At 42.5% G+C, this 12,500-nt stretch overlaps 1 protein-coding gene and 1 long non-coding RNA gene across 4 annotated transcripts in view; one reads left to right on the top strand and one right to left on the bottom strand.

The window, feature by feature from the left end:
• The window catches only part of PCED1B (PC-esterase domain containing 1B), a 132,811-nt gene that overhangs the window by 99,420 nt on the left and 20,891 nt on the right, over positions 1–12,500 (top strand). For all 3 annotated transcript variants that reach the window (XM_055295135.2, XM_055295133.2, XM_055295134.2), the window contains exon 4: positions 11,521–11,724. The gene's annotated coding sequence lies outside the window, so the exon portion shown is untranslated. The remainder of the gene's footprint in view (positions 1–11,520; positions 11,725–12,500) is intronic.
• LOC129491177 (uncharacterized) lies at positions 757–11,656 on the bottom strand. Its single transcript, XR_010114112.1, has 5 exons — positions 11,419–11,656; positions 11,200–11,299; positions 5,503–5,624; positions 4,152–4,353; positions 757–1,004 (listed from the first exon to the last, which is right to left on the bottom strand). It is a non-coding gene; the product is annotated as an uncharacterized lncRNA (long non-coding RNA).

The following is a 12,500-nucleotide window of genomic DNA, read 5'->3' as shown; positions in this document are numbered from 1 at the left end:
GTCCTCTTGCGCTGAATCAGTTCCTGGATGGAGGCTACAAGATCAGATGAGCCAGTTTATCAATCTGGGTGGCAGCAGCTGATCCATGGAGTACAGGGTCTACAAAATACCTCAAGCACTGATCTTAGGTTTTATTATAGTGACATTATCCCCAGGAGCGATTTGGAAAGGTTCAGAATCCTGCAGCCTCCAGCTGCATGACTCCTAAGCCACAATTTATAATCTGGTAGCTAATGTGGTAGTCTTGCAAAGGCAGTCCAGTCTTCAGGTAGGAAGGTGGTTTGTTTTGGCAAAGGGCTGTTATCATCTTTGTTTCAAAGTTATGCTATAAACTAAGTTCCTACCAAAGTTAGTTCAGCCTATACCCAGGAATAGTGTAACAGCTTGGAAATTAGGTGTAACAGCTTGGAAATTAGGTGTAACAGCTTGGAAATTAGGTGTAACAGCTTGGAAATTAGAAGCAAGGTGGAGTCAGGTCAGATTTCTTTCACTGACATAATTAGTTGTAATTTTTGCAAAGGCAGTTTCAATAGCTTTTTTATGAATAGGAGGAAAGAAATAAAGAGAGGGAAGGAGGGAGAAGAGGAGGGAGGAAAAGAGGGAGAGAGAGAGAGGAAGGAAGGAAGGAAGGAAAAAGAAGGGGCTATAACCATGTAACCCCCTAAGGGGTTCACCTTGCCCACTGCCTAGACAGAGCCAATTCACCAAAATAAGGGAATCGGAATAGAGAAAGAGTAATTCACGCAGAGCCAACTGTGCGGGAAACCAGAGTTTTATTATTACTCAAATCAGTCTCCCCCAGCATTTGGAGAGCAGAGTTTTTAAGGACAATTTGGTGGGCTGGGGGAAGCCAGTGAGCCCGGAGTGCTGATTGGTTAGGGATGAAATCAGAAGGAGTCAAAGCTGTCTTCTTGCGCTGAGTCAGTTCCTGGCTGGAGGGCACAAGATCAGATGAACCAGTTTACCGATCTGGATGGTGTCAGCTGATCCATCGCATGCAGGGTCTGCAAAATATCTCAAGCATTGATCTTGGGAGCAGTTTAGGGAGGGTCAGAATCTTAGAGACTCCAGCTGCATGACTCCTATCCATAATTTCTAATCTTGAGGCTCACGTTAGTCCTACAAACGCCATCTAGTCCCCAGACAAGAAGGAGGTCTGCTTTGGGAAAGGGCTGTTATCATCTTTGTTTTAAACTATAAACTAAATTTCTCGCAAAGTTAGTTCAGCCTATGCCCAGGAATGAACAAGGACAGCTTAGAGGTTAGAGGCAAGACAGCGTTGGTTAGGTTAGATCTCTTTCACTGTCTCAGTCATAATTTTGCAAAGGAAGTTTCAACCATAGTCAGCCCTCAATAAGTACTAACCATAATATTGTCAATGATTGGCATCAGGCTTAGTGTGTTTTGCTCCACCTCCTGCCTCCTTGGTAATTCCTCAGCCTGCTGGGGACAAGGCAAAAGCCTTTTTTCAGTCTCTCTTTATATGAATTGATCATTTTTTAACTTCTAGGTTTTCTTTGGGGGGCTGAGGCAGGAAGATCACTTGAGGCCAGGAGTTCAAGACCAGCCTGGTCAATATAGCAAAACTTCATCTCTACCCCACCCCCCCAACAAAAAAAAAATCCAAGGTTTTTTTAAGGACCTGGTATATTAAAAAGGAAAGTGAGGAAGTAGATCTGACGGTAGTTACAGACACTACCCTGTTTCTACCTTCCACTCTGTGCTCTCAAATCCCAACATCACCAACATAAATACATGGTGATTAGATGCTTTAGCCAGCATTTGCTCTTGCCTTAGGTAAACGGTTATTCGAATGGCCAGGGGCTTTGACATATTCATCCAACTGAAGCTGAACTCAGCTTGGCAGGCTCTGCCCAGGTAGAAGGGGCTTTGAATGGGATTTTAGCAAACAATTAGATGTTACCAAAATCTTATTAAAAGAATAGCATGTAGAGTTACCCTGTGGTCTCTAGCCCAGGGCCTTGAGGGAATATCCTTTCAGGACCTAGATGGAGCCCCATGGTCAATGCACCAAGAAAATAAAGGACTTTAGCCTGAAGGTGACAGATGGAGGACTAAATTACTTTAAATTTTTGTCCAAAATACATAAAACAAATTGCTAGGATAATATCAGTGTTGGTTTGAATAGCCTGCTGGATTGGTTGAGATGAAGTAAGGAGCTGGCAGCTGGGCTCATCTGGTAGCACAGATAAGAACCTAATTAGTTCTATGAAAGAGGAAGCCCTGTGCCACCTCCCCAGAGCCGTGTGAGGCCCAGGGGCACACTTTCCAGCTGCCTGAGGCTGCTGCCTCCTCCCAGTCCCCCTGAGGAAAGGAAGTGCTGTTTCTCTCCTGATAGGACAAGGATGACCCAGCAGATGGGCACGTGGGCAGGCAGAGCTCTCAACTACCTTTTCTCTTAGCATGGGTGACAGTGTGTATGCCCACTGACCTCCCTTCCTTCCTCTTTGCTTTTGTGGACCAAGCAATGGAAGGAAATGACAATAAGGAAATCTTCCTTACACAAATATGCAAGTGTGCATTCCTCTCATCAGACACAATCACAACTTAAAGCACTTGCATCAGTCTTGTGAGCTGGCCCCTAAGCCCTGACTATAATCGATTATTCTTAAGGTACCTACTGAGAGAACTGATTCAGATAAAACATTTTAGGGATTTTTCGACTTGAAGCTTTTCTATTTAAAGAATAACAAGCTCCTTCTCTAGTTTTCTTTAACAAACTAAGCATATGACAGGCAGAGGTTACAGATTTTTCATAGCTTACTTCCTCCTGAAATTTAAGTCTGTGGTTAATCAAGCTCTGTGAATGACAGTTTCTCCCTCGAACTCTGTGGGCTAACACAGCTCTCTGAACACCCATAATTTGTTGGGTTTTTTTTTTTTCTTTTTTTCCTGAGCAGTGTAAACAATTGTAAAGCTTTAAATAAATAAGCTATAAGAAATTTTCCCAGGGTCTTGATTCTGTGACTCCCCCAGGTGTCAGGGTCTCTGAACTGGCTGCCCTTAGACACATGCCTGAACTCAAAGCAGCCATACTATTAAGGGATAGACTTTGTGCTGTAAACTTAGCGATTTTGGTTTTTGTTTGTTCGTTTGTTTTCAGACAGGGTCTCGTCTCCCAGGCTGGAGTGCAGTGGCACGATCATAGCTCACTGCAGACTTGACTTCCTGGGCTCAGGTGATCCTCCCACCTCAGCCTCCTGAGTAGCTGAGTATAGCATGCACCACCACTCTCGGCTAATTTTTTATTTTTATTTTATTTTTTTAAGACGGAGTCTCACTCTGTCGCCCAGGCTGGAGTGCAGTATCGCGATCTTGGTCACTGCAACCTCCACCTCCCAGGTTCAAGCAATTCTCCTGCCTCAGCCTCTCGAGTAACTGGGACTACAGGCGTATTTTTAGTAGAGACAGGGTTTCTCCATGTTAGCCAGGCTGGTCTCGAACTCCTGACCTCAGGTGATGCACCCACCTCAGCCTCCCAAAGTACTGGGATTACAGGCATGAGTCACCCTGCCCAGCCTATTTTTATTTTTGTATAGATGGGGTCTCACTATGTTGCCTAGACTGGTTTCAAACTCCTGGGCTCAAGCGATTCCTTCCACCTTGGGCTCCTAAATTGCTGGGTTTACAGGCGTGAGCCTCTTTTGATTTCACTTGTAGGGAACAAAGACTGACACTGGCCAGGTGCAGTGGTTCATGTCTATAATCCCAACATTTTGAGAGGCTGAGGCAGGCAGATTGCTTGAGCCCAGGAGTTCGAGACCAGCCTGGTCAACATAGTGAGACCCTGTATCTACCAAAAATAACTTAACAACAACAACAAAAACAAATGCCCTGCTTGACTTTGTCACAGTGTTTTAATTTTCATTTACATCACCCTTCTCTATGTGACACTGTGGGTGTGGCATCTGTGCTGCTCAGGACACAGTGAGCTATCTGGTGTCAGGGTGAGCAAAGACCAGGGCAGGTGGAGGGACCTCAGATTCTGGCTTCACTGCTTAGTGTCAGCTGATTGGCTTGAGGCAGAACCAGCCCTCCAGGAAGTCCTTTCCCTTTTCTGATATTCCTCATGGAGACAGTAAGAGCTACCCTGCAGGGTGGTTTTAAAGGTAACGATAGGTTGGGCTCACCTGTAATCCCAAAGGCGGGAGGATCACCTGAGGTAAGGTGTTCGATACCAGCTTGGCCAACGGGGCATGGTGGCACATGCCTGTAATCCCGGCTACTCGGGAGGCTGAGGCAGGAGAATCACTTGAACCAGGGAGGCGGAGTTTGCCGTGAGCCAAGATCATGCCATCGCACTCCAGCTTGGGCAACAGAGCAAGATTTCGTCTCAAAAAAAAAAAGGTAACAATAATGAATAAATGAATATGTAACACCTGGATTAAAGTAGGCTCTCAATAAATGGTAGCAATAATAATTATTGTTGATTTTGTAAAAAGAGTTAATACACTTTAAACGTTTGGAATCGTATACTCAGTAGGTGTTCATTGTTATTGAATACTGTTATCAAAGGGAATCCAGATGCCTTATCAATGTGGGATCTTCAGGCTTTATCCCAGTAATGCTATGGATTTGGCTTATATGTTTGATTAAGGCAGAAAGGCTGGTATCTTCAGAAAAATTTTGACGTGATTTAACAGGTTAAATTCAACCTATGAAAGGAAGTAAAATTATAAGATCTGCGTCTTAGAAAGAGCAAGACTGTAGTTTAGAGAATGGATTGGAGGAAGATAAACTTGGAAGCCACAGCACCACCACAGCAGGATTCTAGATTTGAACTAAAGGAGAGGCTATAGGAAGAGAAGTGGACTGATCAGAGACTGGCTTTGGAGACAGAAGCTACTCTACTTGTGGCAGATGAAGAGGAAGGAGTCACAGATGATCTTGAGATTTCTGTCTTGGGGCAACCGGGTGGATATTGATTTCATTTACTGAGAGGAGGAACAGTTTTGGAAAATAACATGATTCATTTAGAATTTATTTTAAATTGGAACCTTGCGTAGTCAGTTTATTCAACCGGAAACAAAGACATTTCTTTACTCTTAGCTATTTTTGTCATGTATTTTAAAACTATCCCATAATTTAACCAGCATATATCACTAAGAATAAATGCATAGGTAGAAAATAACCACAATCAGAGACTTTTGTCATGATACCAAAATATAAAGTGGCTGGGGCCACAGTTACGTAACACTTAGAAATCGTGACTAACAAAATAGAATATTGACATATGATTCAAAGACTTACAATCATAGATTAATTAAACTGCACCAGATTCAGATAAATGAATTCTCCATCTTCATTTATTTAAATGTATTTCAGGCCAGGCTTGGTGGCTCATGCCTGTAATCCCGGCACTCTGAGAGGCCGAGGCAGGCAGATCACCTGAGGTCAGGAGTTCAAGACCAGCCTAGCCAACATGGTGAAACCCTGCCTCTACTAAAAATACAAAAATTGGCTGGGCTTGGTGGTGCATACCTGTAATACCAGCTACTTGGGAGACTGAGGCACGAGAATCGCTTGAACCCAGGAGGTGGAGGCTGCAGTGAGCCAAGCTCATGCCATTGCACTCCAGCCTGGTCAAATGAGCAACACTCCGTCTGAAAAAAGTAATAATAATAATAATAAATAAGTGTATTTCAGAGAAGCAACAACAAACTATGTTAAGGAAAAGAACACCCTAAAAGAAAAAGGAAGGTCAAAAAAAGTAAGCTGTAACAATATTTTTGTAAGTGATAATTGGGAAAAATATTTAAAAGCCTACTATTTTACTGGTAAAATTGAATAGTGATATATGATTAATTTATAAAACAAATGATGCAATGTGGGCCAATCGTATGTGCAAAGCAAATATTCATCATAAAAGAATATGACTAGAAGCTACTTTTCATGGTGCTATTTTCATTTTCATGTTTTCAGTAGAATTTTAAAAATCCCTTTTCAGTAATAGAAGTGATACTCTAACATAGAGCCATAAATGCACTCCCAACATTGAATTCTAATTATCTGTTTCTGTGTTTTTCCCTCCCTGCACTGTGAGCTACAGAACATAGAGAAGACCATATCCTACTCAACCTTATATCTCAGGTGCTAAGCACTGTGCCTGACCGAGAGAGCACTCGATGAATGTTTATCTAATAAAGTAAGAAAGGAAGAACAGCACACATCCAAAAATATTAAGCTATTTCTATCTTCCTTGACAAAACAACCTTATGGCCGGGCGCGGTGACTCATGCCTGTAATCCCAGCACTTTGGGAGGCTGAGGCGTGTGGATCACTTGAGGCCAGGAGTTCAAGACCAGCCTGGTGAACATGGTGAAACCCCAACTCTACTTAAAAAAAAAAAAAAAAAAGTAGCCAAGTGTAGTGGCACATGGCTATAATCCCAGCTACTCAGGAGGCTGAGACAGGAGAATTGCTTGAGCCTGGGAGGCAGAGGTTGCAATGAGCCAAGATTGCACCACTGCACTCTAGTGTGGGCAACAGAGTGCGACTCTGTCTCAAAAAAAAAAAAAAACAACTGGGCGCAGTGGCTCAGGCCTTAATTCTAGCACTTTGGGAGGCCAAGGCAGGCAGATCACTTGAGCCCAGAAGTTCAAAGCCAGCCTGGGCAACACGGTGAAACCCCATCTCTACCAAAAATACAAAAAACTAGCAGGGCATGGTGGCTCACTCCTGTGGTCCCAGCTACCGGTGGTAGGTGGGAGACTGAGGTATGAGGATCACTTGAGCCCGGAGGTGGTGGTTTCAGTGAGCTGAGATCATGCCACTGCACTCCAGCATAGGTGACAGAGCAAGACTCTGTCTCAAAAAACAAAAAGAAAAAAGGAGAGAGAACCAGAATTAGAAAACTAAGCCTGTGGTTTAAAGGTAAGGGACATTGCTAAATAATGTAAGGCCCAATTCTTGCAGGGCATTAAATTATTCTCTGTAAAAAGAGCTTACAGACTTAGAGAAAGAAATTCATGAACTATAGCTCTGGAACTATGAGTCCGGGACCCAAGAAGCCTGGTCTTTAGTCCAAGCTCAGTAGTTAACCTGTGTGATTCAGACAGTTGCTCAATCTCCCCAAGCTTCGGCTTGACCTAACGATGATTTCTGTCATCTCCCTTCCACTTGCGCAATCTATTCCTGCAGTGATGGTGTCATATCAGCCCATGGAACAGCGCCCATCAAACAAGGTACTTGTCAGTATTTACATCTTTTTCCAGTGGTTAGTCATTTAAAGAATTATTCTGCATTACTAAAGCATGGATGCATGTATACTAATCCCTGGAATAAAATGAGCATTTACTAATTGCCAAGCAGTCTGCTTAGCACTTTGCAGGTTTAAACTTCACAACTGGAAGTGGGCCGGAGGGATTGAGTACCTTTCCCAAAGTCACACAGCTTGTGGATTATTAATTTGGGACTCTGAACTCAGGCTTTTCTGCCTGCAAAGGCCATGTTCTGAACCACTAAGCTGCATTGGAACAGAATACAGAACTTGCATAAAACATAAGAATTCTAAGAATTTTGGCCGGGCGCGGAGGCTCACGCTTGTAATCCCAGCACTTTGGGAGGCCGAGGCGGGCGGATCACGAGGTCAGGAGATCGAGACCACAGTGAAACCCCGTCTCTACTAAAAATACAAAAAAATTAGCTGGGCGTGGTGGCGGGCGCCTGTAGTCCCAGCTACTCGGAGAGGCTGAGGCAGGAGAATGGCGTGAACCCGGGAGGCGGAGCTTGCAGTGAGCCAAGATTGCGCCACTGCACTCCAGCCTGGGCGACAGAGCGAGACTCCGTCTCAAAAAAAAAAAAAAAAAAAAAAACAAAAAACAAAGAATTCTAAGAATTTTGTGGAAATGTTTAAGAAATCCTGACAGAATGGGATCTTTTATAAATTCACATTTCTCATTCCATCCATCCTGAATAGTGAAATCACTGATTCGGCTCTTCTCAATCTGTAACATCCCAAATCCCAACAAGTATTGCCTTGTTCATCAACACAAAGTTTGCACATACTTAGTGCAAAATTTAGTTCTGTTACTAAATCGAACTCATGAGAAGTTTTAGTCCAGAATCTCAAAGTTCCTAATATGCTATCAGAGAAGATTTCGTACCCTAATAGAAACAAACTATTCATTATTCATATGTGCTTGGAAGTACTAAATGTGAGTGCTTTGAAGAGAAATTATCAAAAATATGTGGACTGTTTAAGTCAGACAAGCAAAGAAAAAACACAGTGTTGTGATTTGCCAAATTTGGCCCATTCGTTTAAGGCAGCCCAGGAATAGATTTAAGCACATACACACACGGGCCAGCTGAAATTAATGTATATATATGTATATATTTAATGGGCTGATTTCTGGCCCACTTACGGGATTCCCAAGAAGATAAGAAAAATAATTGCGTTCCTTAAGATAGAAAATGTGGATAAAATGATAATGGCTTGCATAAAGAAAAGTTTAAATTTCTCTGTGGCTATAACTACTAATGAGCTGCTAATATTAAAAGATATCTGTATGTGAAAGCACATTCACAGGGTAAAACATTATATGTGCATAAGTTGTCATTACTGTTTAAGAAAAAGCCAAGTTTGGTGGGTAAAAAATAAAAGACGGCTCACTGAGCTTTGAAACATGAAATAGGGCCAGAATAGCACTAGTAGCCAGAATAGCAATAGTAGCTGTCTACACAGAACATAATAAGTTCTTGAAAGCAAGAAAATCAGTTGAAAATCTGTTGATCTCAACTTTATTTTAGGTTTAAAGAGTATAAGTGTGATTATCATTTGCATTATTACAGCTCCTCTGTTCTCTGGTCTTGGGATGTTACAGAGATTGTTCTTTTATTCTCACAGTGCACAGACAAGCTGAAATCTACAGAACTAGAAAGATTTGCAATTCATTTATAGAATTGCTAGAACTAAATAATGGCAGATTTTCAAAGTTATGTAATAGACTACTCTGGATTATAAAATACTAAAGCCATCAGTTGGGTTCTGCCTTGATTGTATTAAATTTCACAGTAATGACTGTAGTAAAACTCATGGGGAAATGCAAGATAACTTTATTGATGGCCATAGAGGATGAAAACAATGCATAATGTTGGAAATAATTTTAAGCCACACACTGAGTAGACAGTGATGTAAAGTAAAATGATATTTTTCAAGGAAAGACAGTTATGTCACATTATAATCCAGTTTATATAAATAGCATACTATTAAAAAAAACTAAGTCTTCAGAGCATGTAATTCAGGACTGTTGTGAAATCTCTTACTCTTGTTGGTTAGTTATTTTGTGCTGTAAGGGAGGGAAAATGGCTTCCTCCCTACTTCTAGCTTCTTTGGCTGGGATACAAATCAAATTGACACAGAACAGATTAACAGAAGAAAAAACATTTTTGGCCAGGCTCGGTGGCTCATGCCTGTGATCCCAGCACTTTGGGAAGCTGAGGTGGGAGGATCACTTGAGCCCACGAGTTCAAGACCAGCCTGGGCAACATATTGAGACCAAATCTCAATTCAAAAAAAAAGAAAGAAAAGGAAAAAAACATTTTTAATTATATGCACACACACTGGAATCCCACAAAACAGGAGACTCAAAGAAAGGCCAGATGATGGAAGCTTATCCTGAGCTACAGGAAGGAATGGGGACTTGGTGCTTCTGCAGGGAACTAGTGACAAGTTATAGGAGGGTGATGAGAGGAAATGTATGGTGAATAAAGGTTGTCTTGTTATGTAAATAAAAAGTCTCCCAGGTAATAAAAGTTGTCTGAGAGCAGGACTCTTCCTGATACAGATACTTTGACTAATGTAGATTTCCTTTATAAATATAAATTTATTTTACAAAAGGACAGCTTTTCAGAGATACTCCTGTGTCTGCAGTTGCTCAGAATAATCAGCTCAAAATATGCCAAATAACTATATTTTGGGGTGGCATATTTTTTATTTTTGAGATGGAGTCTTGCTGTTGCCCAGGCTGAGGTGCAGTGGCGCAATCTCGGCTTGCTGCAACCTATGCCTCCTGGGTTGAAGCGATTCTCCTGCCTCAGCCTCCCAAGGAGCTGGGATTACGGGAACCTGGGGGTGGCATATTCTGATCTCCTGTAGTCATGCATTTTCTCTCTCTCTTTTTTTTCTGATTCATTATTTCCTTTTCTTTTTCATCTTGGTATTTGTGGGGAAAGTGATATTCCCCTCCCCGAAATCATATTATTCCAGACAAAAGAAAACAAATGCCTACACTTATCTAATCAATCAGAAGACCATCTGCCCCCCCCCACTTTTTTTTTTTTTAAAGACGGCATCTTGCTCTTGTCACCCTGACTGGAGTGCAATGGGGCGATTTCGGCTCACTGCAACCTCCGCCTCCTGGGTTCAAGCAATTCTCCTGCCTCAGCCTCCCGAGTAGCTGGGATTACAGGCGCACGCCACCACGCCCAGCTAATTTTTGTATTTTCAGTAGAGACGGAGTTGCACCATGTTGGCCAGGCTGGTCTCAAACTCCTGACCTCAGGTGATCCACACGCCTCAGCCTCCCAAAGTGCTGGGATTACAGGCGTGAGCCGCAGCGCCAGATGAACCATCTCCCTTTTAAGCACACTGTCCCCTTGAGTTACCTGCTGGTTTCAAGTGGAACACTAGGGGAGGAAGCAGAAAGTTCTTGTCTTGCTCTGCCACATACTGCATCTAGCTGAGGCCAGGACTTAGGCCTGTGGTTTCCTGTAGTGTGGACTGAGCTATTTTTCCATCAAAAGGGCAGTGGAAAGATGAAGTGAAAGGATTTAAAAGCAGTTTGTGGCCTGGCACGGTGGCTTACCCCTATAATCCCAGCACTTTGGGAGGCCAAGGCGGGTGGATCACCAGGGGTAAGGAGTTCAAGACCAGACTGGCCAACATGGTGAAACCCCATCTCTACTAAAAATACAAAAATCAGCCAGGTGTGGTGGTGGGTGCCTCTAGTCCCATCTACTCGGAGCCTGAAGCAGGAGAATTGCTTGAACTTGGGAGGTAGAGGTTGCAATGAGCCGAGACCACACCACTGCACTCCAGCCTGGGCAACAAGACCGAAACTCCGTCTCAAAAAAAATAAATAAATAAAAATAAAAGCGGTTTGTAAACTGTAACACCTTGCACAGAAACACAAGATTACTGCTATTAAATATTATTTAGAAAAGTAGAGTTCTTCTTACCATTTCCCTGTTTCTTTCTTCTCACTTCCTCCTTTCCCCTTCTGACCACTTTTTCAGCCGTGAACACACCACACCAGCAAGAACAATAAGAGCCAAGGGTCTGAATTGTTTAATCAAAGGAAGAGTCAAAATAAGCTACACCCAGATTACTGAGAAAGGTGAAATGAAAATAAGCTCAAAACCAAATTCCAAGAAGATGCTGTCTTTGTATTGACTTACCATATCATGTTTTCACACATGTCAAAGTCTTGAAGCTTCAGTCATTAGTCTTCCGCTTCCTAAAGCAAGAAACTAAATGCTGACTTGTGTCGTTTGCCCCAGATACCACCGGAAATGTCATCTTCTCCCCAGACGCTGGCTTGCAAGCATAGCAGCACCCAGAGGCTAACCTATTTCCCCTATAGCCCAAGCTCTGAGATCTCCCGTCTGGCCACAATGATCTACAGGAGAGGAAGAAAGCTATCTAGGGACGAAATCTAGAATCAACTGAGAGAGATGCTTAAAAATCACCAGTTACTCTAATGAGTAAGTACTTTTCAGTTTTTCCATTTTATTTGAAACATTAAGTTGGCATTTCTGACCAGCCTTTCTTGAGACCGTCATTTTTTGGGCACTTACTGTAGAGAGGAATCAGCACCCTAGCCTCCTTCAGCCCACCCCATGTAACACTAAAGCATCAACTGGTGCTTGGCAATAACAAAAATATTAGTGATTGATAAACTAGTAAATTTATTAAAATAGACAGTGAAAGGAAACAGCCAATTTAGTTGTGAACTGGAGAAGGGACGTGAGCCATCTGTTGTGTGCAATCTTGTATGTTGTGGTTGACCACAAAAGCTTGGCATCAGGTTTTACTTCCAGCACTGCTTCTTATAAAATGGATGACCTTGGGCAGATTACTCAATCTTTTAGCCTTAATTTTTAAATGTATAAAATGGAGAAAATTAGAATATGTAGTCCAGGTGCGGTGGCCCACACCTGTAATCCAAGCACTTTGGAAGGCTGAGGCAGGTGGATTATTTGAGTCTAAGTTCAAGAACAGCCTGGACAACATGATGAAACCCTGTCTCTAAAAAAAAACTATAAAAATAAGCCAGGCATGGTGGCACAGGCCTGTAGTCCCAACTACTAGGGAGGCTGAAGTGGGAGGATTGATTGAGCCAGCAGAGTTGCTGCAGTGAGCCATGATTTCGCCAGTGAATTCCAACTTGGGCAACAGAGCAAGACAGAAAGAAAGACAGAAAGACAAGAAAGAGAAAGAAAGGAAGAAAGAAAGAAAGAAGACAGAGAAAGAAGAAAAG

This window comes from Symphalangus syndactylus, chromosome 10, assembly GCF_028878055.3.
Source record: "Symphalangus syndactylus isolate Jambi chromosome 10, NHGRI_mSymSyn1-v2.1_pri, whole genome shotgun sequence".
Taxonomy (NCBI): domain Eukaryota; kingdom Metazoa; phylum Chordata; class Mammalia; order Primates; family Hylobatidae; genus Symphalangus; species Symphalangus syndactylus.
This window is presented reverse-complemented; position numbering and strand designations above follow the sequence as displayed.